Genomic DNA, 5,658 nt, shown 5'->3' on the forward strand with positions numbered 1-5,658 from the left:
AACAAATTTTAAGTGAAATATTTAAAATTGTCAGTACTGACTTTGCCAATATTCTATTTTTTTTTTCAAATATATCTGGCCAGCTATTTGCTTTTATTTTTTAAAAGAAAGTTTACTAGAAATACACTTGCAGATTACTACTACTTCTACCTCCTTCTTCCTTAAGTCTGTTCTTCCTTTATAGTGTGTCTGTCAGATTTAATAACAAAAGGAATGTTTTCCAAGGAGGAACTAAAGAAACATTCTAAATCCTCCCTCTTCTACCTCCTACTGCAATCACTGGAGGTCAGAATCTTGACGCATAAGAACCAAACTGATGATGAAAGTCGATAGGTCTGTGCAAAGAACAAACAAAAAGACAACACAAGTGAACTAAAGAAAAGTAGGCAGAGACCAGTAACCATGGCAGTTAAGAAGTTAAAAAAAAATCAGTGAGTGATGCAGTGCAGTGTGGAACAGCAATCATCTGTAACATGTTTTGAGGGATGTAACACAGACCATTTGGAAGCTTCTCTCTAGCCTAAGAGACATGATTTGTCATCCTACTATGACAGAGTTGGCCAAGATTCAGAAAACCAGATCTCCAAGATATGTGCTGCCAAACATAGGCAGCATTTAAGCAGCTTGGGTATGGAGATGGGGCATTGTGTCAGGGATGTAACTTGGAAACTGTGCAGCACCCACAGCATCCTACTTTGACTTCAGCATGTCATTACACTGGAGTTCAATCAGCTCCATTTGGAGGTTAGTTGGTGCACTTTCCACATCAACTGCAAATGGATTACTAAGCAGTTCAAACCTACATTTCTGGGCATCAAAGTCAGCAAATCGCCGGGTAAACTGGGCACTGAGTATGCCAAGTTTTTCAGCAAACTGTGCACTTGGGAAGACAATGGTAGAGATCTGTGTTTTTATGGCTTGGCAGCAAGGAAAATGGCCCAGGTTTCCTTGCAGCATCTGAGTCTCCCACAGGCACAATTTTGTTTTAAAAGCCCTCACTGCAGTGTACATGTCTGTGATGACATGGCCTCACCCCTGAAGCTGCAGATTCAGCACATTGAGATGGCTCGTGATGTCACAGAGAAATGCCAGCTCAGACAGAAACTCTTTATCCCGGAGCTTTGCTGTGTCTTTCCCTTTGCTTTCTAGAAACTGACAAATTTCCTCATGCAGCTCGAAACATCTGTTCAGTATTTTTCCTCTGCTTACCCATCTCACCTCTGTGTGAAACGGCACGTCTGCTTATTCCGAACAACACTCCTCCAGAAAAGACTTGAACTGACGGTGATTCAAACCTTTAGCTCTTATATAGTTAACTACTTGTGTTATTGTGCTCATAACATGTGCCATCTTCAGGGCTTTGCCACACAATGACTCCTGGTGTATGATGCAGTGATAAACAGCTCACCTGCACAGTTCTCTTCCCGCATCTTCTCCCGAATCCTGGCCACCAATCCACTCTTTTGACCGCACATTGCAGGTGCTCCATCTGTCGTTAGTCCCACAAGTTTATCCCAAGGTAGCCTCATTTGATTTACACATTTGGAAAACTCTTCAAATATTTCTTTTGCTGTGGTTGTGCCATGCATTGATTTTAATCCCAAAAGTTCCTCCGTAACACACAGATTTGAGTCCACTCCATGGATGAAGACTGACAGCTGGGCAGTATCAGATGTGTTGCTGCTCTCATCCACAGCAAGGGAGAATGCAGTGAAATCTTTTCCCTTTGCCATCAGCTGTTCATGTAGATTTGTGGCAAGATCACATACACGATCAGCTACTGTGTTTCTGCTAAGGCTCACATTTAAAAATGCTTGCCTTTTATCTGGGCACACGACATCGCAAACTTTGATCATGCACTTTTTGACAAACTCTCCCTCTTAAAGGGCCGAGCTGATTTTGCAATCTCTGCTGCCACAATAAAACTAGCCTTTACAGCAGCTTCACTTTGTGATATGGCTTTTGTGAACATAGTCTGTCGTGAAAGTAAACTTCTTTTCATCTCCTCTACTTTCTGGCGCTTTTGCGCTATGTCTAGGTCCTTGTACTTGTCGTGGTGTTTTGTTTCATAGTGTCTTCTTATGTTATACTCTTTGGTTACAGCTACTTTGGCTCCACACACAAGACAAACAGGTCTGCCCTTTACATTTGTGAACAGATATTCTGCTTCCCACATTTCTAGAAAGCTTCTGTTTTCAACCTTTCGTTTGGTCATTTTTGAAAGGGGTGGCCCAATGTGACTGGTAGCATGAGGTTGCTAATGAATGTCAACAGAGGAGGGGGCGCTTGTGGGTCCTGAATGACACACCAACGCACCAGCAGATCATTCTGGGATTTGTAGCATTAACGGTTAATTAGAGGGCCAGCTCTACTAGACATTTGGTATTTTCTCGCGGGCCAAATATAAATACACTGTGGGCCAGATTTGGCTCGCGGGCCTGAGTTAACATGTATGCACTACAGTCTGTAATATTCATGCCCTAGTCATTGTCATTCTATCCCCACTTGTACCATACCACACATCTCCTAATACCTGGCTACATCTAACCACAAATAAATTACCTTTTATTTCAGTTTTAATGGTAACACCCAACCACCAAATGAAACCATCCTTAGGAACTTTCCCAGGCCAAATCTACTACAACTTGAAGACCTTTGCAACTTTCCAAACAATCATCTGCAAATCAATCCATCTGAGATCTGCCACATTCATCTCCAAGTTTTGCCAGCATCTAAACAGTTACATTGAAAAGTCTGTACCCATCCACCCTAAATATACTGGGAAATTCAGGAATGAATCTCTGTCATGGCCTCATGTGTTTATAAATTATTTGTCAAAAGAAGGAAAATAATAAAGTCTTAAGAAAGTCCCATCCACCTACTGCAAGAGCACACCGAAACAAGCCAGCAATTAACTTAAGAGCACTATAAATGTAAAGCAGAATACAAGCATAGGATTGTTAAAGATACCAAAGGAAACTACAGGTCTGAAATTAAGGAATAATGCTCAGCAATGCAGTAAGTTATTCCATACTAATATCATGCATTCCAATGTCTTGGATCAACTTATCCACACCCCCACCAGGGGCAGCAATATCCTAGACCTGGTTATTACCAACATGGGCAACCAGTGTTCCACACCAGAGGTCAATTCCTCGTTGGTCAAATCTGACCACAAGCAAATTACCCTAGACTTCCACATCCCACCCCCCATTAGGGAAACCACCGTAAAAAATTTCTCCAAAGCCAACTTCACACTTCTTAAGACAGAAGTGGCAAACTTCACAACACCAATGCTAATGGACAATAGAGATATGACTGCTGAATCCTATACAATTGCACTTTATAAGCACTTACACAAGTGCATGGATCGTGCAATCCCTAACAGAACCAAGATGCTATCCTCCCTGCTATAAACAAACTCTACAACAGAAGAAAGAAACTGTTGCAAAAAAGAGTAAAATCCCATGATTGGAGGAACTCCATGGTCAGCCTCAGTAAGAAGCTGAGATCCCTCATAAAATCCTCCAAAGCTAGTTATGAAAACAACATTGCCACTGATTCTAAAGACAACCACAATGCATTCTATAGCTATGTCAAGAATCTCAATGGCAACACTCAGATCTGCTCTGAGTTACAGCACAATGGCACTAAATATACAGAGCCAATTGATATTGCCAACATCCTGGCAGATAGGTTCAGTGCTAACTTTACCCCTCTCTCATCCCCTAAAGGGCCCATCTCTATACCAGAAGAATGCAAAGTACCTGTAATCACAGCTGGACAGGTAAAAACACACTCTCCAAAGCCAAGAACACAGCATCCATGGGACCTGATAACATCCCAGGCTGCGTTATACATGAACTATAGAAAGAACTGGCACCCCACCTAAGTACCATGTTCAATCATAGCCTCACCCCAGGCTTTGTGCCCACTGAATGGCACACAGCAACGGTTATCCCACTCCACAAAGGGGGAGCCACCGCTGACCCCAGGAACTACCACCCCATTAGCCTGACAAGCCTGGTCTGCAAGGCTATGGAGCATATCATCATGGAACTTATAAACAATGACACTGGTAATCTCCAAACTCTGGACCCTACCAAGTTCAGGTTTGTAAAAGGCAGATCATGTCTACTAAACCTGATAGACTTCTTTGAAGAGGTCACCAAAGCCGTAGATGAAGGTAAGGTGGTTCACACAGCCTATCTAGATCTCGCCAAGGCTTTCAACACCATCCCCCACTCTGGAATTACAGACAAACTCACCAAACTAGGTATAAATACCTATGTCACAAGATGGGTTGCCAACTGGCTCACTGACAGAACCCACACTGTGAAAGTAGCAGACTCTAAATCCAACTTCAGACCAGTGACAAGTGGAGTACCACAGGGTTCAGTCCTAGGTCCTCTCCTGTTTGGTATCTACTTCTCTGAAGTACAGGCTAACACAGAAGGTCTTTGGCTAACAAAGTTCACAGATGACTGCAAACTAGTAGCCATAATCAAAACTCCTAACGATGTGGACATCCTACAAAATGGCCTCACTGAGGCAGATGCCTGATGTCAAAGCCATGGCCTCAAGATCAATGCCAAAAAGTGCATTGTCATCCCTTTTGATAAAAACTCTGTACCCATGAACTACCACATATGCGGTAGTCTACGTAACACCAAAAGTGTGATAAGAGACCTTGGGACACAAGTGGACAGTAGTCTCTCCTTTGATAATCACATCGCCACAGTAGTCAGGAAATCCTTCTACGTGGCACACCTCATCACAAAAGGTTTCTCATCCAGGAAAAAAGAGGTCATTGTTCCCCTCTACTCATCACTCAATAGACCCATTATAGAGTACAACTCCCCTTTTGGTATGTACCTCACAAGACATCTGCAACAACTGGAAAGGCCACAGAAATACCTCACAAAGAGGATTGCCAGCCTCAAACAGATGCCCTACGCAGACCGTCACAAAAAACTCCAGCTTTATTCTGTCGCATATCGCCTGCTCAGAGGTGATCTCTGCCTAACATACAAAGCTATGTCAAACCTAGAGCTGTTGGACATGCTCCACGTAAAGAAATCCCAATCCCTCCGAGCTAAATGCTCTAGGGACCTAAACCTTGTCACCACAATAAACAGAACATGCTGGAGGGATAGATTCCTGTCCCAGAGACTTCCCATACTCTGGAACAAACTACCTATCTATATCAAACAAAGCTCTTCATTAGCACTCTTCAAGAAAAATCTTAATGATTGGATAGGAGATAGGAAATTCACCCCGAGGATCACTTCTGTGGCTCTGCTTGACAGGGGCACAGGAAAATAATTTTCTTGGTTGGCAAAAGCCAGGGTACAATTTGGCTATGCTTATATAGGCCCTAGGGCTAATAGCCTAGTACCTGCCTATGAACCTATGAACAACTGAAAAGGTCCAAAAGACTTTTAACCAAAAAAAAAAAAATTAAAGACCTAAAATCCACAACTGACCTTATACTCCGTAACCAAGCATCTGCTCTGAGGTAATTTTGGTCTCATTTTTCAAGCCATAAAAGACCCGGTTCTGTTTGACCATCTATTTTCTTCAAAAACCCATGGCTCTATAAATGCTTATACAAGATACCAAAAATTTATATCAGCAAATAAACAAGACTTGGTAGAG

General features: G+C 42.4%; 1 pseudogene; it reads right to left on the reverse strand.

Annotated features, from left to right (window-relative positions):
• Positions 1 to 567: 567 nt before the first annotated feature.
• On the reverse strand, positions 568 to 2,215 carry LOC122802022 (annotated as a pseudogene).
• Positions 2,216 to 5,658: the final 3,443 nt, after the last annotated feature.

This window comes from Protopterus annectens, chromosome 5.part0 (assembly GCF_019279795.1).
Source record: "Protopterus annectens isolate FY-2018-M chromosome 5.part0, PAN1.0, whole genome shotgun sequence".
In the NCBI taxonomy this organism is placed as follows: domain Eukaryota; kingdom Metazoa; phylum Chordata; order Ceratodontiformes; family Protopteridae; genus Protopterus; species Protopterus annectens.